The sequence below is a fragment of the Monodelphis domestica genome, chromosome 1 (assembly GCF_027887165.1).
Source record: "Monodelphis domestica isolate mMonDom1 chromosome 1, mMonDom1.pri, whole genome shotgun sequence".
NCBI lineage: Eukaryota > Metazoa > Chordata > Mammalia > Didelphimorphia > Didelphidae > Monodelphis > Monodelphis domestica.
The window spans coordinates 454,603,507-454,626,286 of NC_077227.1; the positions used below are offsets into that span (position 1 = coordinate 454,603,507).

The 22,780-nt window shown below is 39.7% G+C and overlaps 1 long non-coding RNA gene across 1 annotated transcript; it reads right to left on the reverse strand.

Moving 5' to 3' along the window:
* Positions 1-1,798: 1,798 nt before the first annotated feature.
* Positions 1,799-8,623, reverse strand: LOC103103390 (uncharacterized). Its single transcript, XR_458295.3, has 2 exons — positions 7,770-8,623; positions 1,799-3,910 (listed from the first exon to the last, which is right to left on the reverse strand). It is a non-coding gene; the product is annotated as an uncharacterized LOC103103390 (long non-coding RNA).
* Between the last annotated feature and the right edge of the window lie 14,157 nt (positions 8,624-22,780).

Genomic DNA, 22,780 nt, shown 5'->3' on the forward strand with positions numbered 1-22,780 from the left:
AGATAGAAAGTAAGAATTCTAAAAAAAGATAAAAGAAAGAAAATGTATATTATTTGCTATAGGAGATTTACTATATATATATAATATATATATATATATATTACATATATATATATTACTATATACTATAGGAGATAGACTTGGAGTCAGGAACATCTGAATTAAAGTCCTACCTCTGAAAGATGTTAATTATTTGAACATAGGCAAGTCCTTTAACCTTTAGGAGCCTCGACCAACTCTCTAATCAATCAATCAATCACAAAGATTTTATTGAGCATATTCTATATATCCAATTGCTGATCTAGGCACTGGTTTGAATGCAAAAAAGGGGGAAATTCTATGTCTCACAGAAATGACATTCTAAGACATCACCATGGAGCTTTCATTGGGAGAGAAAGGAAACTAGGGACTAGAATTTATTCATGTAACTGTAAATATAGAGGATATCTACATGTTTGTGTCACCAAAGTCTATCTACTACAATGGCTGGAACAGAGTAGATGCTTAACAATTGATATTGACATCTACCAATCAAGCTTGTTCTCTTTCAGTATTACTTCTTTTTTTGAGAAGAGCAAATTCCAGAGAGAGAGACAGAAAGAGAGAGACAGAGACAGAGACAGAGACAGAGAGAGAATTTCCTTCTTTTTCCTCTCAAGTTTAGAAAGAATCTCAAAGCTCACTCTTCCACCACCACCTTCCCTTTGTTAGCTAGAGTCCTTCATTTTATCTTAGGGCTAAGAGACTCAAGACACTCTCTTGCCTTGCCTTTCTTTTTTATTTTTAAAGCCTTACCTTCCATCTTAGAATCAATACTAAGTATAGGTTACAGGGCAGAAGAGCAGTAAGCGCTAGACAATCAGGGTTAAATGGCTTGCCCAGGGTCACACAGTTGGGAAGTGTTTGACTTGTTCTCATCTTGATGGACAATTATTTACATACTTGTGAATGAACTAAAATTTCAGTTCAATTCAATTCAATCTGTTAAGCATTTTAGGAAGCACCTATTTTGGACCAGCCTGGAGAAATAGTCTCTTCAGTCATAGAGTCCTTTGAACTATGAATGCTGAGATTAAATCCATCACATCTAGTTTGTGGTTTCTTACAATGAGTATAAAGATATATTTGTGTCAGAATTTTTAAATGACGAGAGCCATCCTTCCTTTGAGGGATATAAGTGAACTTATATTTCTTACTAAAAAACATAGACACATATACACCCATTTGTATATAGCTATACTAATAAATTAAGACATTTCCCTCATTAGGTTCTTTGTGTGCCATTTGAAGTTTATTCCTTCTCTCCCACTGGATCTGAGCTAGCATTCACATGCAGAATCCAAGGGGGAAAGCCCTAAGAACCCACATCAAAAGCCTTTTACCCTTACTTGAGAGAATAAGTCAGCCTCATGTCCCTGGCCAGGAAATTTCAATTTCTCCCTGGATAAGTCATGCCTGTAATTAACTTGTGTATACAGGTATCTATTTAATTTTAATTGTTTCTCACTTTCTTTTGCTTCCAACTCAGAAAGCAGCCAAGAGGGTCTCTGCCTGTTTTTCCAATTTTAACTTCCAGCCAGAGGGTTGGATAATACAAAGGAAGGCCCAGTTTTCCAAAGGTGATGCAAATTAATTGAACCCTCCTAAAAAGAATCAGCTGGTGGTGCAGTAGATTGAATGCTGGATAAGATTTGAGTTCAAATCTTACAAGACTCATCCACAGGGTCAGCCAGTCCTGTGACATCCTGTTTGGGGTAACGAAAAATGAAGAATAACAAAAGAAGAGATGGACACTATATGAAAAGAGAGAAATAGTGCCAATTTTATTTGCTTCACACAGAACTTTTATAGGCAAAGACTACTTAGACAAAAAACCTACAGGAATGTACAACTCTACATTCCAGAAACCCTAATCTTGGTCAAGGGATAGTCAGGTGTTCGAAGGTCAGCCTACATTCTTCCGTTAATGCAAATACAAACAAAGGGGAAGGGGACAGACGAGGGGATAGGCGCCCACCTAATCGCAATTAGCCCTTCATAAATTTTATCCCGCAGCCTTCTTGTTTACTGTTTCATCCTTGGTCCCAAGATGGGCGAAGGTCAATCCTCATCTTTGTCTGAAGCAAAGATAAGTAAGTCCACAACTTTATCTTAGGCAAATACAAATAAAGAAAAGAGGAGGTATTCCTCGACTACAATTCCCCCTATTTGTTTTGCAAAAGACTTCTGTGGAGAGCCAAGATTCGGCCAATTTTTCCCAAGCTGGACAAAAGGATTTGGAACAGACAGGGAAGAAGGACCGCTAAGATAACTATGAACAATATGAAGGTTAATATGGTTATACTCATTTGAGCCAAAGGGGATAGCCAACTTTGGCCTGACTTAATCCAATTGTATAACGAATCAGCGATATGTTCGGGGCGAAGGTCCTCAGCTAAAGAGTTATCCATCTCATCAATGATATGGTTCAATTGCTGGATGTCCTCTGAGATGTTACTCTTTAACCAAAGACCTTGTAAATCACTTCTAATTTTTTCGAATGCATCAGACATGTTAGCTTTAACAGGAAGAAGGCAAAAGGCTGAATAGCGATAATCACACCTTAATTTACCCTTGATAGCTAAAATTTCTACTTGATTGGTAAATAACAATACATCTTTAGATATTTGTTGTAAAGCATAAAAAACCCTTGTATTAATATCCTGCTGCAAGTGTAAAACCTGGGTTACATTCTGTGCTAGCCCATGTAAGTATTCTGCATCATGTTCCAGGGTCCTTACATTAGCTACACTTTGTGCTAGTGAAACACTACTGACAGTTGTGGCTGTTATAGCGGCTATAAGAGCTACAATTCCTAAAACTAAGCAAGAAATACATCTTCTTTTCTTAGGGCTGATTAGTTGAGACAATTATTCCATTGCTCTCTCTGCCAGTGAGTGATACCATCCCCCTGAGTGTTTACCTTGAATGTCTAATGTAACACTTCTAGTTACTGGATTTTGGACTTTTCCATTATAAGTAACATTAACATAATGAGACATATTTACTTTATCCAATGCCGGGGCTATCTTTCCATAATCAGTCAAAATCTGTGTGAAATTAGCAAAATGTAACCAATTAGCTCTGGGGGCATCACCCACAAAGGTGAGCTGTATCCTATAAAACAATCATGAAATTTATAAGAATCCAATTTCTTTCCAGTACACCTTGTGTTGTTATGCCAATACATCCAAATCATATTTTTCCAATGAATACATGATGCCCTTTTAGATCTATATGACAGCAAGGGCAGAAACATATTAACAGTGTCTCTTTGTTCATATCCCATCACATATGGACAAATAGGTCTTTCTTGTCCCCAAATACTATCACAAGATTCTCCTAGCCAACCTAGATATTGCAGTTGGCCATAATCTTCATATTTTTCCCTTTTATCTACATGATAAGGTCCTATCCAGAAAGAGTCTGACAGGTCAGGATGACCATAATAATGCACCTGCAGAGATCTGAGGGGCAGGCATGCAGGATGGTCTCTTGTGAGGCACACTGGGGGTGCCTCAACTAGTCCAGTCCAATTGAAAGGCACAAACAAATTGTTGGCCTGATTGTTGTCCTTAGCTTGTCTCTCAAAATGGTAAATGCCAGGAATATCAGTTAGTTTTTGTATATAAGATGACTTCTGGTAAAGCGTGTCCCATGCTGACATACTCTACCCAAGATGGTTGTTCCCCAAAGACCATCTCTTTACTCCAGTAGCTTCACTTAAATTCTGGAATAGAAGCAGAAGAGTCAGTATCTTATGGAGACTTTGTCGAGTCTCCTTGTGAGGCTTCCTGTGTCCTCTCCTTGTCCTTCTCTTTATGGTCAATTTCTCGAACTCAGCAGGAAGGGAGCCATACTCTGTCTTTACCTGTGGAGACACAAACAGAACCTCGGCCTTGCAGGACCACTGGGTAGTCCTTGCCTCTTGCCAAGTTTGATTATCATCTTTCCACATGCCAAGTTTTTGTTCTGGGGCAAGGAGCACAGGAGTGGTGCCTGAATTTCATTCATAAGAAAATGCAGAGAAAAATTTTTCAGCTCTGGATATATTATTGGAAGTAAAGATCAAATTATTTATAGTATATACAGCTATTGCCAATCATCGATGTGGGATGCTGTCTCCCCCTTTTTGTTTTAAAAGAAATGTTTTTTAAGATCTGATACCTGTGAGGTGAATAGCCCAAGTGTGGCAAAAAAGAAAAAATTGTTTGGAAGTATAAGCAGGTCCATTATCTGTTTTAAATGTTCTGGGGGGACCAGCCATCTCAAAAGTAATAACATGAGAAGTTCTTTCTCCCATCAAGCAGGAAGCCCATAAAAATCCTGAATAAGTATCCACAGTGACATGGATATATTTAAGTGGCCCAAAGGACGGTTCATGGGTCACATCCATTTGTACTATTTAAGCCTCTGGGATTCACAGCAATATGCATTGGGGGGGGGGGTGGTTTGGAACACAATTAGGACACTTTTTATTTAGAGTAAAGGTTCCTGAAATAACCAAAAAGCTAGTCAAACAGCTGTTAATTCATTTTGTTGGGTAGAAGAATAAGGAGTGGTAAAAATGACAGGTGAACTACCTTCCTTCTATACTCCTATCTTGTAATTAGCATTTGCATCAACACAAACATTAGGAAAAAAAATAGGATGTTGTGACGAAAAAGAAAATAAGCCTTGTGGAGTGTAGGTGGTAATAGCAATGGGGTATGCTAACAGTAAAGACTAAATATTTCTGTAGTATATCTTTAGCAATGGGTACCTGGACTTCATGAGGATACTATCCTAAACCTGAGACCACATGTTTTATGCCTTTCCATATTAATTGAGCCATAAGACAGTCATAACTCTGTAAAGCCTTTCCCATTTTGCTTTTTAGATGTAACCATTCAATGACTCTTTGTTTCTCAGTTAAGGCACCTGTTGGTAACATTAAAGTTGCAAAAATAGTCACTTTCACAGCTAATTGAGGCTGATAATGGTTATCTTCTACTATCTCTAAAGCAAGAGAGGCCTCAGGTGTCAAAGTTCCAGGGGAATTCAAGTCAGAGCTCCCTTCCAGTATTTTGAATAAAGGTTGTAATTCAGTTGTAGTAAGAAATGAATATTGCCTGACACAATTGATATCACCTAACAATTTCTGATAATCATTAAAGCAGTCCTTTCTTAATTGTATTTTTGAGGCATAACAGATGTTGCCTATAACTGAGCCCCTAGATAGAGTACGGGACTTGTTTTGTGAATCTTTTCTTGAGTAATAGCTAAATGGTATTTTTGCAAGGTAATTTCTAATTGACTATAGCACTTGCTTATTTGAGATTCATCATCAGCCATGATAAGAATATCACCCATATAATGGATAATGTACAGAGCAGGAAAGTGTAGTCTTACAGAATGAAGGGCTGAAGCTACATCTTGTTGGCTGAATAATCTTATCATTCTGGACATGGAATGTTTGCACTAAAATTCACAGCTTCAAACAAGCTACTTGGTCAGACCAGGCCTGGCAAAGTTTGTTTGTTTGAGTGTCTTAAAACCTCTGAATCTACAATTAAAATACACTTATCTTAAGTTCTATCACACAGAGGTTGTTAACTCTTTGAGATCCCTATTGCAGTTTATAAGTATTAGTGTGGAACTTCTTTCTCCTTCCTGTGTGCAAGGAAGGGGTTAATAGCTTCTGAGCAATTTATCACAAGGCTCCTTGGCTCAATTTAGATTTATTACTTAACAGCCTGGTCCCATCCTTCTTTAACAAGTGAGCTTACTATAATATTGAATTTATCAAACCTCTTTCATAATAATTTACTCTCAGTGGATTTTAGTTTAAACTCCACAACTCCCAAATAACTTTGATTAAGTCCTTTAGCAATGTTTCAGTGTAACCAAACTGAAGCACAAAGCATTTACGTGCACTCCTCAAAACCTGTCTAAAGTAGAATAAAACCTACAGTTTGGTTTTCGTTTAGCCTAAAATATTGCTATATTCCTGATTAAATTCCATCAACATTATTACAATTATATCTAATTCATACTAGAATTTAAGAATATCAGTTAGTATCTTTATTCATTACTCTTATTGCAGTGGAACACTTCATAAAACGAATCCAGACACCTCCAAATTCAATTATAAACTTATATAGATAGGTTATAAGATATAAAGTTATTTCCCTTCACATAAAGATTCTTATTTGACAGTCAAACATAGTTTGATCACAAACATAGTTATGTGAGGTCAGAGATCCTTAGGTTTGTCCTCAGAGGCTGGTTACTTTCACAGTTACTTAATCACATCCCTAGTTAGCTATATGTTACCTGGCATTCCAGCCAGACCTCTTTGATATTCCTGAAGTTCCTTTTGTTACCTGATCTTCCTAATTCTTATCCTTCAGCTAATTAGAGTCTTTTTTTTTTCAGCCTGCAAAAACTGTTTGACCTCCTGAGGGGGAGGGGGCTGGGTCTGTTTCCTAAAAAAAACTTAGGAAGGGATAAGTCCCCTTTATCTACTTCAATTAATTATTTTCTCTTATTGGGACTACTTCATTGTTTCTTCTGGCTTCCCCTCTTTACCATTATTGTAAGTAGAGGAAAGGCACTATATGGAATTGTATTCAATCTTCATGACAAGCCCTCTTGATTTCAGGGCTGGTTAAATTTGTCTTGTTAAGGACATACAGTTTGTATATCATATACCCTTAACCTATTTAGGTGGAAAACTTAATTCTCTTCATAATACAAATGCATACATATTCTGTATTCACTCAGCATCACTAATTTCCAGCATTTGGTATCTGAATACATACATGTTCATCTCTAGATTACCAATTCCTTCCTATGCATTTTTCACATTTAAAAACAATTCATATAACTTTGATCAAAAACATCATTTAGAAATTCTCTCTTGCAAAATACCAAATTCTTAATACTAGTATTATAAAATTCCATGAACAGATTAATTACTTAAACTTCTTGTGTGTCATATGATTTCTTGTTACTATTCCTGACAGCACATGCATTAAAATAAATCAGATTTGAAAAAATCCCAAATTTAATTTCTAGAATAAGTTCTTCTCAACAACATGATGACTTTTACATATATAAAGTAGCCAGTGCAATTTTTTGTCCTTATAGAAGAAAATATTCCCTCTCTGTGTCAGTCTGGCTATCAGCCACATTTAGACAATTCTCAAATTCACTGAAACCATTATGTATAGCAATATTTAATAAAACAAACTTCTAACCAGGAGTTTTGTTGTGCTCAATAAAATCTGATTAATATTTCACCTTTAACTGACAAATAGTTGCACGAAATTAAATTTAGATCATATCAAAATCATTAACAATACTCCCAAATTGCATACATCAAACCATAGGATTAATCTTAAGTGAAAAATAGCCTCTAATTGTGGAGTAAAAATCTCCCTTTTTCTGCTCTGAATTTTTCTCTTTTTCGCTCCTTTGGGGGCCCATCCAAAGAAAGAAAGAGGAAAAAATCATTGAACAGGTATTTGCTTTTGTCCTCTGCTGAGGGTTTTTGACAGACAAGGTCAATCTTGCAACTATCCCATTTTACATTCTTTTTGTGTGTCCAATTTAAGAATACATAGAGATGAGACTTTGACAAAGACAACAAAAAACAGAAACACACAACATTGTGACAAGCATGCTTTGAGAAAAAAAATCAGTGTTTTAGGATCCATTCTAAAGAAAAAATATAATTTCCCTCTCACCCTTAGAGTATCTCGTATGCTCACCACCAAGGGGATCTCCGTAGCATTGAAACTGCATGACCAGCACACAGCGTCGGGGGTTCTCCAAAGAAAACCGAAGGAAGGGTTCCAAGAAAAGAAAAGAATGGGGGGAAGGGGGTCCCTAATAGGGGACAGTTTAAACTAAAAAGCGAAAGAGAGAGAAAAAGTTGGGGAACAGAGGAGGCCCACAAATACTGCACTCTCTCTGTTCGATTCTTCTGCCCATCCGAGCTGCAGTCTCGGGGCAAAAGCTGTTAACTCTTCGTCATCCTATGACCAGCAAAGGAATCGGGGTTACGAATGAAAGTCCCTGTCTGGGCAGCCATTTGTAAGATTCTATGGCTTACAAGACTCATCCACAGGGTCAGCCAGTCCTGTGACATCCTGTTTGGGGTAACGAAAAATGAAGAATAACAAAAGAAGAGATGGACACTATATGAAAAGAGAGAAATAGTGCCAATTTTATTTGCTTCACACAGAACTTTTATAGGCAAAGACTACTTAGACAAAAAACCTACAGGAATGTACAACTCTACATTCCAGAAACCCTAATCTTGGTCAAGGGATAGTCAGGTGTTCGAAGGTCAGCCTACATTCTTCCGTTAATGCAAATACAAACAAAGGGGAAGGGGACAGACGAGGGGATAGGCGCCCACCTAATCGCAATTAGCCCTTCATAAATTTTATCCCGCAGCCTTCTTGTTTACTGTTTCATCCTTGGTCCCAAGATGGGCGAAGGTCAATCCTCATCTTTGTCTGAAGCAAAGATAAGTAAGTCCACAACTTTATCTTAGGCAAATACAAATAAAGAAAAGAGGAGGTATTCCTCGACTACAACTTGACCTCAGTTTCCCTCAGTTTCTTCAACTGTAAAATGGGAATAATAATAACACCTACCTTCCAAGTTTATTATAAGGATCAAATGAAATAATATTTGTAAAAAAAGTGCTTGGCATATAATAGATGCTATAAAATGCTTTTTTTTTTCTCTTCCAATGTAAATCTAAGGAGATTTAACTAAAGTAACTGTCCAAAGGTTCAAGTATGTATGTGTGTAAACTTTTCCACAAATACAATGTTACGTCAAGGAAGGTTAATTTTTTTCTATGTGAAATAAATCCCAAATTTATTTATAATTTAGTAGTTATGTCATAAAATGTTACCTCCTTGAAAAATGGAATTTCCCCCTTTTCTACCTTGATACCTGTCTAACTCAATGCTTTGATATGTAGTAGGTACATAATAAATGCTTATTGATTGGCTTAAAAGTTGGCTGAGGCTCCTGTAGGGTTATGTGAGTTGCTCCCACTTATATGCCACAAATAGCTGGCATATTTCACAGGTAATATTTGAATTCAGATATCTCCTGACTCCAAGTCCAACATTCTATCTACTATATCATGCATGAATCTTTAGATACAATTAGAGGTCTGTGTTGTTGGGCTAACAGAAGAGGTTCTTGTCTAGCTGCATGTCATACAGGCTGGTGCTTTGTTTTATTCCTAAGCATATATGATATCTCCAAAGATAGCTACAAGATACTGACCAAGTAATAATCTCCCAAGTCTCAGTTTTTTTAATACATAGGAGATATTAATATTTTTTCACTTACAACACTGGGGAATTGTGAGGCAAGAGTTTCACAAACTTTGAAGGCCCGTATAAATACGAGTTCTTAAGCTGCCTTCTGGTAGAGTGCAAACACAATCATGCTATGTTAGAACTGGAAGGGACCAAGCTTTACAGATGATTTGACACATTGTATGTATGCATATTGCACATATAAAATATCCTACCAATAAGTTATAGGTAGCCTGCAGGTTAGGGCTATTTATTTTCCTTCATATTTACCTTAACATATAAAGTAACTTTAATTAACTGGTAAGTAGTCAGTAAATGTCTTTGAAACATAAATGAATGACAGATTCCTCAGGAAGAAGGAACTCAGAAGAGAATCCTACAGAACTAACTGGATCATATGATCTCTTGAGGACTCTTTCACCTCTAAGATCCTAGAATTCACTGGGTCAAAAAGCTGGCACCAGCTAGCTTTTGTTGCTGTTTAATTGTTTGTTTTTATTTGTGTTTGACTCTTTGGAACTAGTGTTTTCTTGACAAAGATACTGGAGTAGTTCACCATTTCCTCCTCCAGTTTATTTCACAGTAGAAGAAATTGAGGCAAACAAGGTGAAATGATTTGCCCAGGGTCACAGAGCTAGTAAGTGGTTCAGAACTGAGACTGCCAACTACTAAGAACTGAGTGAGAAATCAGTCTGACCACACGGTCAAAGAAGTCCATTGAGATAAGAGACAAATCTAAGGGGTAGCTAGGTGGCTCAGTGGATTGAGAGCCAGGCCTAGATACAGGAGGTCCTGGGTTCAAATTTGACCTCAGAAACTTCCTAGCTGTGTGACCCTGGGCAAGTCACTTAAACCCCATTCCTGCTCTTCTGCCTTGGAATCAATCCTTAGTATTGACTCCAAGATGGAAGGGAGGGGGTTAAAGGGGGGAAAAGGCAAATCCAAGAAAGACAGTACTCTCCCCAGAGTTTTGAATATCCCCTTTAAGATCCCCTGAGTTTATTCCTGCCCTCTCAGGGACCCTCTAAATATACTTCTCACCCCCCTCCCCCATTTCCAGTGATCTTCCTATTTATCGAAGCCCTCCCACCTATCCCCCCAGTGCTTTCACTCATATTTGTTCATTGTGACTATGACAGCAGATACCTCAAAGGCTCAGAGGCTGATGGACTGGGAGGACTCTGTGATATGGAAATCACTTTAAAAGACTGATATATATTAATTTAAGCTAGCCAAGGAATTCAGCTATGTAATTCCTAACTGAAAACTCAAATCAGCAGTCAACCTTTTATGGAGTTTTTAATTACAAACAGGAGGAAGAAAGGTATTAGAGAGGGGGGGGGAGAAGGGAATAGGGCTTAAATACCCCCTCTGCTTAGGCTGGGCCAAAGGCCTAAGCCCTTAGATAGCTGAGGCAAAGAAAAGAGATCAGTCCCTATCACTCATGTGACCAAAATGGAGAAACAATCTCAGGGGCCTCCACCTCCAGCCTCCTTCAGAGCAAGCCCTCCTCTCAGACCTCTCCAGGAGCTCTCCTTCCAAGACCTCTCTCCTCTCAGACTCCTTCAGAGCAAAACCTCCCAGAGCAAAAACTTCCTCCTGTCCTCAGCCCCTGCTATCTTGAAGCAAACCATCTAAGTCCCCTCCCCTCAGTTCTCACATCTACCAATCACTGTCGATGTCTCCCCTGTGCCAGTGGTGGCTCTAGTTTGACCCAGGACCACCCAGAGGTCTGTTTCCTTTGCACATGTCTGTTGAAGGTCATATTCTCAAATAATTAAATCTTGATCTTTGCTGCAGCCCTTCCTAAATCCTGTTACTCTGAGTAGGGTGGAGATTGTAAGTTCCAAAACCTGATTCTGTCATTCCAAGTATCTCTATTGTATCAATTCTAAAATCAATCATGACTCAAAGAACTTCCTGTTCTATGCTTAAGCATAGGTCAAAGCCCTTTCCATTGTTTAGCAAAAGGTTTCTGTCATAAAGTAGTCTTAAGCAGGGAGGAGAAGGATCCTCCCATGCCAAGGAGTTTCATATTCCAATAGAGTTCTTACTATCAGTAGGAAATTTTTTCAAGTATGAAATTTCCCAATGGGGAAATTTCCAACATTCATAAGTCTAAGAAATTTTAAGGTTTACAACTCCCACTTTCCTCCCAGAAAGCTCATGGGGAAACATGATGGAACCTGGCTTTAAACAGGGTGTCTGGTAGAGAAGTCAAACTCACTGCCAGTAATACAGAAGAATTCTGGGTCCATATGCACAAACGGAAAGAAAGACACCAGGACACACTTTCTCATAATCCTGGGATTCATGGAGGGCTGGACTAGCTGTTTATCCCCATCAATTGTATTTTTCCTTCCTTTTTTTCCTCCCAGTTGCCTACAGAAACAATGTTTCATATGCATTTTCTGACATTTGGGGGTCCTAATTCTCTCCCTCCCTCCCCTCCCAACTCTGAGCAAGCACTAGATGACACAGGTCAGACGAGCTGCTTATTAGGGAAGAAGGCAGAGGCCCTGGGGTTCCTCATCCCTCCCGCACGTGCTCTCTCTGCATGCAGCCCTATGGTGGGGGAGAGGCAGGATCCAGGTCCTCTTGGAGATCTGCCTCAGCACCTTCCCATCAAGTAAGGAATCCACGAGGCACAGTTCAGGGCTCTGCCTGTGAGTCAGCACAGACCTTGGGGCAGGGGGCTGGAGGCTGGCCTTGGGCAGGAGGGAGGAGGAGGAGGAGAAAGGAGGCAGGGCTTTTGCACTCCTTTTTGCACTTTTGCACTCACTCTCCTGGTCCTTCTGCTTTCAATGGGAGGTTCTGGCTCTTTCCTCCACCTCTTTCTCCCATCCATCCTTCTGTGAGATCTGCCAGCCTGACCTCTCCCTGCCAGCCATGGCTCCCAACTGTGACTATGTGGGTGGTGAGGACTCCTGGGTTCTGGAAACATCTACAGGCCTGGGATGCCCTCCATGTGCTAATGTGCTATAGGGCAATCTTGACGTGGGGACAAGACAGTAGGCTGGGGTGGAAAAAGGAAGGTGGGTCTACAGTACTATGAAAAGTCCTTCGTCTTCTCCACCTCAAACCCAACACACCAAAGCCTAGAATTACAAGTCACTGTTCCAGGGATTTGAAAAGGGCCCTTTTAACCAAGGGACTGACTTTAGGATCTTTTCTAGAAAGAATGATAACAATAGCAGCATTTCTGTATCACTTTAAAGTCTGCAAAATGCTTGGCAAATATTATTACATTTTATCCCCACGACGACCCTGGGAGCTTCGTTGATAGACAAGGACACTGAGGCAGATAGAAGTTAATGACCCATCCAGGGTCATTGTAGCTGGGCCAAATTTGGACTTGGGCCTTCCCAACTCCAGTGTTCTAGGCACACTTTTACTTAGCTGTCTGTCTCCATCAGATGGGCAGAGGAATGTGGTCAGGCCTGCAGGGTGCCCGTCCCCCAGTGATGGAGACTAGTTGGGGTTAGTCTAGGGTGAGAGTTTCTGGAAAGTTAGCAAAGGCAGACTTGGTTAAGACAAGCCTGGGAAGAGCTCCTGGGTGGCAGAGAGTGGGAGAATGCGAAGACGGTGTCTTTCACCCATTTCTTTGCTGGTCCTTTCTCATGTTCTTCTTTCCTTCCAGGCTCCTGCAAATGTAAATCCTACCCTGCACCTCCTGCAAGAAAAGTGAGCGTGCTTAGAAGAGATGTGTAGCAGTCCACCCCTAGCTATGAGCAAGGGGAACAGTTGGTATGTGCAGATTGCCTTAAAAGAGAGCATGCTCAGTCTTGAGCATGCTCAGTATTGCTCATGGCTGGGAAGGCCTCTGACCCTTGACCCCAGCTTCCCCCAGGTTAGGCAGGAAAACAAGTTTCTTTGTTCTCGCCTGGTCAAGAGAAACCACACCTATGCCTTGTCATTAACCAATGAGGGTCATCCCTATGTACTGTGTATCAAAGGGTATAAGTAGCCCAGCAAGCTCCATCTCTCTCTCTCCTTCTCTTTCAGGCTAGCTGATGGCTGTCCTTGCAGAGGCCAAGCTCCATCTTTAATCTTTCTCTATTCACCTCTCTGACCTGCGTGGTATTAAATGTGGATCTCTGGACTGGTAAAAGCCTTCGGAAGGGTCCTTTGATCAGAGCTTAGCTGTGGCTCATTGATAATTAATAAAGACTCATTCTGGCCACCTCATATCTCTAATTTGACTCCATCATCCCCCTCGTGGTATCTAAAATTTCTATCCTGTTTCTATCTTCCTACCTTGAAGCTCCTCTCCCCTCTGAGAGAACTTCAAGATGATTTTCTAAGGCCTAAACTCAGCAGTGAAAGAGAATTAGATCTCAACTAAGGAAGTGGGTGGGAGGAGTGGGGAAGGGAGGTGAGCTGACAGGAGGAGTAATTTCTTTTTTTTTTTAAACCCTTACCTTCCGTCTTGGAGTCAATACTGTGTATTGGCTCCAAGGCAGAAGAGTGGTAAGGGCTAGGCAATGGGGGTCAAGTGACTTGCCCAGGGTCACACAGCTAGGAAGTGGCTGAGGCCAGATTTGAACCTAGGACCTCCTGTCTCTAGGCCTGGCTCTTAATCCACTGAGCTACCCAGCTGCCCCCAGGAGGAGTAATTTCTTAATGATATAAAATCTCTTCAATCAACCATCAAGGATCTTAGAAAAAATAGCATCCTTCCCTTACTGCTGAGCTCATCACTATAAACCTCCCTAGGACTAGACCCTGCCAGGCTTCTCTCATACTCATCTCCTGTCTTTCTGTCTCAGGCTGCTGCTCCTGCTGCCCAGCAGGATGTGCCAAGTGTGCCCAGGGCTGTGTCTGCAAAGCCCCCCAGAGGGAGAGTTGTAGCTGCTTCCACTGATGCTCTCACCTCTGTGTGCCTGTAAATACAGGAATCTGTACAGACCTGACATTTTAACATGCTTTGGACATATTTTTACTGTCTTTTCAGTTTCAAATATGTGAATAGAAATGAACTCATTAAACAATAGTCTATCTCAGTTCTATTCTTGTGTGTTTGGTAGATAACAATAAAAACAGACTGAAAACACTTTAATATTTACTGATCCATTTTTAAAAAAATCAAATCACACACACACATAGATGGAGGGTAGCTAGGTGGATCAATGAATTGAGGGCAAGATCTGAGATAAGGAGGCCCTGGGTTCAAATATGACCTCAGATCCTTCTTAGCTGTGTGATCCTGGGCAAGTCACTTCACCCCATTGCCTAGCCCTTACCACCCTTGTGCCTTGGAACCAATACAAAGTATTGATTCTAAGAAGGAAGGTGAGGGTCTAAAAAGAAGCACACGTTCCTCTGAGGAAGGTTGTAAGAGAACTGAGACTAAGACTTGCACATGGTCAACCAGCTACTAAATGTCAAAATCCAAGACTTCTGACTCCAAGATGAAGGCTCTTTTTGCCATACCCCATTGACTCACTAAAGTATTTTTGTGAGTTGATTAGGACATTAAGTTGAAGCTTTCATTGTTCTTCAGCCTTACAAGATAGAGCAAGTATAGGCTTTTTTTTTCTTTTGTCTCCACCCTCCCTGTCTACCTTTGAGTGAATCATGGAGGAACATGTTTAGAAGATGTTGTTTTATATTTCATACTTGTAAATAAGTGTGTAAGAAGTACATGCAGCCCCATCCTCATAAGCATCTCTTTAGACTTGCATAAAACATCACTTTATGGTAGTAGGATAGACTGAGAATGATAAAATGTGTGTCAATCATTAGCCCTCAGGCTCTTTCTATTGAGCCTCTTGAACATCAAAGAAGGGGGTGGTCTCATGGTCCCTTGTTCTAGTCCAATTATAAACTACTCTTCTGTAACCCGGACATCTTCATACAGTGAACACTGAACAGAGATTCAGGAGAACCAACTTAGGTGTCCTCTATAATACAGATGTCTCTTTTTTTCCTTCATTTTTTTTTAAAGCCCTTACCACTTCGCATCTTGGAATCAAAACTTGTATCAACTCCAAGGCAGAAGAGACTTGGACAGGCTAGGCAATGGGGGTAACATGATTTGCCTAGAGTCACAGAGCTAGGAAATATCTGAGTTCAGATTTGAACCTAGGACCTTCAGTCTCTAGGTCTGGCTATCAATCCACTTCACTGCCTCCCCAGATAGCTCTTTATAGTGAATGCTGAACCAAGACTCAGGAGACCCAACTTCTCATGAAGATTCTGCCCCTTACTACCTGCATGACAAAGGGCAGATCCATTCTCTCTGGGTCTCAGTTTCAGCCTCTAAAATGAGGCAGCATTCTGTTTCTATTAGGAACAATAAATAACTTAATTTTTAGTTAGCAGCCAGTCAACAAATATTTAGTGAGCACCTCCTACCAGGCACTGTGCTAAGAGCTAGGGATACAGACATGAAAATAAAAAGACAATTCCTGTCCTCAAGGAGCTTGCAATCTAATTGGGAAAGGAAACATACAAAAATGAGCAACATAAATGCCTCCTAATTAGAGAAATGCAAATCAAAACAACTCTGAGGTACTGCCTCACACCTAGCAGAGTGGCCAACATGACAATAAAGGAAAATAATAAATTTTGGAGGGGTGGTGGCAAAATTGGGACACTAATGCATTGCTGGTGGAGTTGTGAATTGATCCAACCATTCTGAAGGTCAAATTGGAACTATGCCCAAAGGGCCTTAAAAGAATGCCTGCTCTTTGATCCAGCCATTCAACTACTGAGTTTGTATCCCAAAGGGGAAAAAAATGGGAAAGGTTCTATGTATACAAAAATATTTATAGCTGCACTTTTTGGGGTGGCAAAAAATTGGCAAATGAAGGGATGTCTCTCGATTGGGGAATGCCTGAACAAATTTTGGTGTATGATGGTGATGGAATACTACTGTGTTGAAAGGAATGATGAATTGCTTGATTTCTATATGAACGGGAAAGACCTCCACGAACTGATGAGGAGTGAAATGAGCAGAACCAGGAGAACACTGCACACTGTAAACCTTAAAATTTCTCAGGCTTATGAATGTTAGGGGTTTCCCCTATTGGGGAATCTTCTACTTAAAAAAATTCCCTAGCAGATAGTGAGAATTCTACTTGAATGTGAGGGCTCCTTGCCTTGGGAATATCCCTACTCCACCCTACTTAGGACTGCTTTAGGACAGAGAGCTCCTTGAGAACAATGAAAAGTACTTTGATCCATGCTTATGGAAGGGACAGGAAGTTCTTTGAGACATGACTGTTTTAGAATTGATACAATGGGATACTAAGTACCTATAAAGGTGGGGCAACTTGTAAACTACTTAAACCTAAAAGGGTGATAACTTATTCAGAGGTTTTTTCTAATGAAATTTGTCGACACAGCAGCATTTTTTTCCTGACTTACTAAAGAGATTAAAACTACTCAACTGTGAATTCAAAATGGGCGGTCCTTTAGAAACATCTACAGTGATTGGTAGATGGAAGGACTTAGGGGAGGTGACAGAGAAGATTTTGCCCTTAAAAATAAGAGCTCAGGGAAGAGCTGGGAAGTCATTCTGAAACATTCAGATTGGAGAGACTCATTCTGAGGAGACTGATTCTGAAACATTCAGATGGAGGAGGGAGCTGGTGAAAGCAGCTGAGATGTCATTAGAAATCCTTACTTAGACAGATCTTATGGTGAGTTATAAAAAACTGACTGATTTCTCTTTTAAGACTCAGGTCTAGGCCATATTGGCTTGAGGCCCTTCATACTTATTCATTTCTTACTATCTCTCTCTTTCTTTGATTACTCATTGTATTGTTAATTAAAATCTCTATAAAACCCAATTGACTTGGGTATTTGAATAATTGGGAATATTTCCCTGGCGACCACCTTATATTTGATTTTGAAACCAAGACACTGTAGTGAAAACATATTTTCTGCGGTCAAATTTACTCACCCTCTCTTATATCTATCACAATTTATATCTTCCACTATTTTAATCACTACAGTTTAAGACCTCAACCATTTTAAATCTCACAACACACAGACTGAAACATCATGGGACGATCAAATGTGATTGACTTTGTTAAGAACAATTCTGAGAGACTTATGAGAAAGAACACTATCCACATCCAGAGGAAGAACTATGGGAGTAGAAATGCAGAAGAAAACACATGATTTATTGCTCATTTATATGGGTATATTATTCAGGGTTTGGGTTTTAAAAGATCCCTCTTCACAAAAATGAATAATGTGGAAATGGTTATTTTGTGGGGGGACAGGCGAGGGAGACAACAAGAATCATGAAACCATTGGAAAAAAATTAAAAAATAAAATAAAATAAAGTAAGCAACAAGGAAAATGTGTGTGTGGGGGGAGGGGAAGTAACTAGAATGGGCTTGGGGAGGAGTATAATGGAAAAGTACAGAGAAATGCAACCTGTTAAGGAAATGAAATGATAGCTGACCTGGGTTTTAATTGGAGATTTCTGGAAGGAAAAGTCTTTGTCCTAAAGTAAAAAAGATTATATATAGCAAGCAGATATGATTATGATTTTCCTTGTTTTTATAGATATGGAATATGCAAAAGATGCCCTGACTTAGAAATGGGAGTTCTGAAGACCACAAAGGTTGTGATTTGCTCAAAGTCACATAGGAAGCCATTGACAATTCTTGTTGTTCAGTCATTTCAGATGAAGGAACCAAAGCTAAGACTTGCACATAGTCAACCAACTAATAAGTTCCCATTTGGGGTTTTCTCCAGATAAGAAAACTTAAGCAAGCAGGGTTAAATGACTTGTCTAGGGTCACACAGCTAGGAAGTGTCTAAGGTCAGATTTGAACTCAAGATGAGTCTTCCAGTCTCTAGGCCTGCCCAGCACTTTATGCAATCAGTATTATGCTGAGTACTAGAAAAATGGGACTGAGGGTAAGAAAAGAAACACAAATGATAGTCTTGTCCTTCAGAAGTTAATAATCCTATTGAGGATACATTAGTACACACCCAAGAAAGAGTTAATGAACAACACAAATCAATATGTAATGAGAATCAAATGAGTGATTCAGTGTTATAATCCAAAGAGGAATTAGGAATCCTGTGGTAAACCTGAGAATTTGTTGATGGCTATTTTCAAGGGTCTCAACTGCTCAAGAAGGATTTCATTTCTTCTGCTTGACCTCAGAGTGCAGATTTAGGAGTGATGGGTAGCATGAGAAAAGAAGCAGGTTTAGACTTGATTTAATTAAAGTGCAACATCAAAACCACTTTTTTTAACAACTAGAACTGTCCAAAGAAAGGAGAGGCTTTGAGGTTGATAAGCTCCTTCTCTCTGGGTGGTCTTTAATCAAAATCTAGATGCCATCTTCTGAGGATATTTTAGAGAAGATGTTTCTTTGGGTATGCATAGGATGGCCTCAATGGTCCCTTCCAAATTTAGAGTCTTTGAAGGTATCTTAGCCACTCTAAAGCCTGTGCTAGATGGTGATCTCAAGAGGATTTAAAGAGGGGGAAAGAGAACAGAAGAAGGGAGAACATGGAATCCCAGGGTCAGGAACCAGCAAGGAGGGGGAAGAGGAAAAACTGGGGCAAGGCAACCTCAAAGAAAACAGATCAACTTTTCCTATTGCTTTATTTGTAACAGTGAAAACCATGAAGAGTGAGTTGATGTTTCTCAGATCAAAATTTAGCAAAACATGATTTAGCCAAAACTGCTGGGCCCAAAGCTTCCACATTAAACTAGTCTGGTCCTTGGAAAAACAATAACTATGGAATTATTTCTCAGGATCATGCATTTGGAGATGGAAGAGACCTTCTAGGTCCATTGATGAATGATAAAATTTGCATAACTGAGCCAAAATTTTCCCAATATGATCAATATACAAGTATCCTAAAATGGTCTTTTGTGTATAGTAGCTATCTACTTGTCTTATGTAGAAAAGAAACAAAAGCTGGCAAGGTCAGAAAGACTGAGATATGCTAGCACAAAGAACATTTCTGTATTCATTCCTATGATGGCAAATTAAGGGACAACAATGATATCTGTGTTTCTTGGAGTTAAAAAAAATATTTTTTTATCCCCTAAAGAGTCAGCTTTTTTCCCCCCTCTTTTAGTTTTGCTACTGCTACTTCTTATGTTGGCAAGGTCAATTTTGTGTTATGAGGTGTAACTTTTGCCTTTTTCTAATTTAGAGATGAGCACTAAGGACCCTTGCCACCCAACCTTCCTCTCTTCTGCTCAACAGTGCTGTGCTCTCCCTTTTTCAGAAGGTTTAGAGTAGGGTTCCTTTGCCTAGGGTTTGTAGATAGATTTCAGGGGATCTATAAATGGGAACAGGATGAGAAAAAGCCATCTATGTTTTTACTAACCTCTAAATGAAATGTAACATTTCCTTCAATGACTTAAAACCATTATTCTGAAAAAGGATCCATAGGTTTCACTTGATTCCTGAAAGGGTCCATGGTCCAAGAGTTAATCCTTGGAGTCATAGGAAATTCTAATCCTTATTCTTTGTAGCCAGGACCCCCAACGTATCCCTAGTAAGAATGGCCCAATGGAATCCCTAGAAAATCATTATTGTTCTGTACCATTTTCCTGAGCTCTTTTCCCAATAAGTCACACCATCTTCTTTTGGTCTCAGTGTTCCACCTCTATACATCTAAATATGTCTTTTTTCCTCTCATGACCCTATGCCCTATTTATCTTCCTCTGTCTTCTCTACAGGATAGGTGATTTTGACATACACTTAGAAGTTTATATATATATAAATATATATATATATATATATATCCAAGGAGCACAAGTCTAAGAGAGGAGTATTATTAACAGAGGGCAGGGGCATTCGTCAGCTTGTGCATGTTAGGGGGCACTGTGAAGACCGGAAGCTGAGCCTGGCTCTTACAGATTCTCTGGAAAGAAAAAAAATCACCTTATTGCTATGGATACATAATTATTTAGACTGAAAGCATCTGAATAGATTTCTTTTGATGGAAGGACATCACTATATCAGTATCTGTTTCTGGTAATATTGGGTCCTAGGAAGATTAGACTGCTTGGCCAGGAACTTAGGCACTCAGAAACATTATCATTGGTTCATTAAGCCAAGATTGGGGAAGATACTAATTCTTGTACCTCTTCTTGGAGACTATGAATTGATAATATAGAATGGGAGGGAAAAGAGAATCCCTGGTATTTACTTCTCATCCCTGAGGCTTCCTCCCCCTTCCCTCCTCCTCTCTTCCTCTGTCCTCTCCTTTTACTTCCTCTCCTCTTTTTTTATCTCTCTTCTCCTCTCATCTCTTTCCCTCCACTCCTTCTCTCTTTTCTTTTTCCTCTTTTTTTAAACTCTTGCCTTCATTTTAGAATTAATACTGTGTTTTAGTTCCAAAGCAGAATAGAGATTAGAATTAGGCAATAGGAGCTAAATGACTTGCCCAGGGTCACCCAGCTAGGAAGTGTCTGAGGCCAGATTTGAACTCAGGAACTCCCATCTCCAGACCTGGTTCTACCTAACTGCCCTCTCCTCCTCTTCTTTCTCATTTCTCTTCCTCTTCCCTCTTCTCCACTCTCCCCTTCATTCCTCCCCTATATTCCACTCTCCTCCTGTTTTTCTTTTAGCTTGTTTCTCCTTTGCTCTTGTCCCCTTTGTCTTTCCCTCCCTGCCCTCATCTGTCACAGGTAAAGGCTCCTAAAAATGACAATCCCCCAGCTGTCTGTCCCTTCATCAAGGTCACACTATGGAGAATAGTCTCTGGTCTGACTTTGAGGACACAGAGGGAGACATTTTAGGCACACATTTAGGACCTCAGGGTCCCCTTTTTTCATATAAATAAAATAAGAATTTATTACTATTTTATAGGGACAGGCAATTGTTAAATAGATAATAAAATAATGTAACAGGGATATTTATTTACTTAATTAAATCCTTTACAATTTATTCATTAGACTAATCAGAGTCCTCTTTCTGAGCATCCCATCTCAGTGGACTATAAGCTATAATGGACTACTTAGTATGAACCACTCAGTGGGCTGTATTTACCTAGAGATGCACTGTCATTCTTGGAGTGGAAAAAAATGAGTTGCAAGGCAAATAGAGTACAACTTGTTCTCAACTTGCTTTTCTTCCCCCACCCCTTTATTTCTGGGTTTCTCCCAGAATTCATTACTTAACTTCCCTTAAACAGCTTAGAGCTGGATTGTTGATTTTGTTCACCTGGTAACTTCCAGGAATGTCTACGGTTTTTTTCTTTCCCAGTGGTACAATGATGACACACTTCTGGGCTTCCCAGTTCTGTTTCATTCCGCTTCCTTTTTATGCTGGATATAAGTAGGAAAATACATGATTCCTATCACAGAAAAACATGACAGAGAGACACTGAGAATGAGAGAGAAGGACTAAGGGGTTGGGGGATACAAAACTGCAATTGAAAGAGACAGGAAAATAATGGGATTCTTTCAATGTCCAGAGGGTGCCAGGGCAGCTCTCAAGTCAGTCATGTAATACCCCACACTCTTGACTACTTGATTAGCTTCCCTCCTTTTCTAGCTATCCATAGGTTGAAAAATAGCTTTAGGTCCTTTTTGTTGCTACTTAAACTTGCTTTGACCCAGAGGGGTCTCTCCATCACCTTGTGGGCCTTTTACACTTTCAATTCCTCTGAGATTATGGTGCTTCATAATTTATGGCCATATAGCATCATCTAGAAGAATATAGCTGTTATCAAAAGAAGGGGAATTTCCTGAAGCTAGGATTTTGATCACTGAAAAGGCTATACAGTTTTCTCAGTGCTCTCCTATCCACATTCCTTCTGTTTGTCAATTCTAGGAAAATTGTCAATCTAAAGCAATTGTCTAAATGTACATGTAAGTATGCATCTATGCGTATAAGTGGACACACATACCTGGAGGCAGCTAGATGGTTCAGTGGATAGAGCACTAGGCTTGAAGTCAGTAAGAGCTGAGTTTAAATCTGCCCTTGGACACTTGCTAACTATGTGACCCTGGGTAAGTCACTTAACCTCTGTTTGCCTTAATCTACTGCAAAAGAAACTGGCAAACCATTCCAGTATCTTTGCCAAGAAAATTTCATGCATAGTATTGGTATGATATGGTCCATAGAGCCAAAGGAAGAGACACAGTTGAACAACAACGACCCACATATAATATAATCATACTTAGACATTTTCTGCAAATTTGTCAGACAAGGAAGATTACAACTTGTCTATAGGTCACAGAGGTTAAATAACTTACTAGGACTCACAAAGCAAATAAGAATCTGGGGCAGGATTTGGATTCAGGTCTTTCTCATTCCAAGTATCATCATCTCTCCACTACTCCAGCCTGCCTTTTCTCCTGCAGCAAGGGTTGGTGGCCTCTCAAGTCTCTTTCAATTCTATAATTCTGTGACAAAAAGGCCAGGAGCAAAGGGTACTGACCAAAGATGACAGGAGCATTCAGTTGG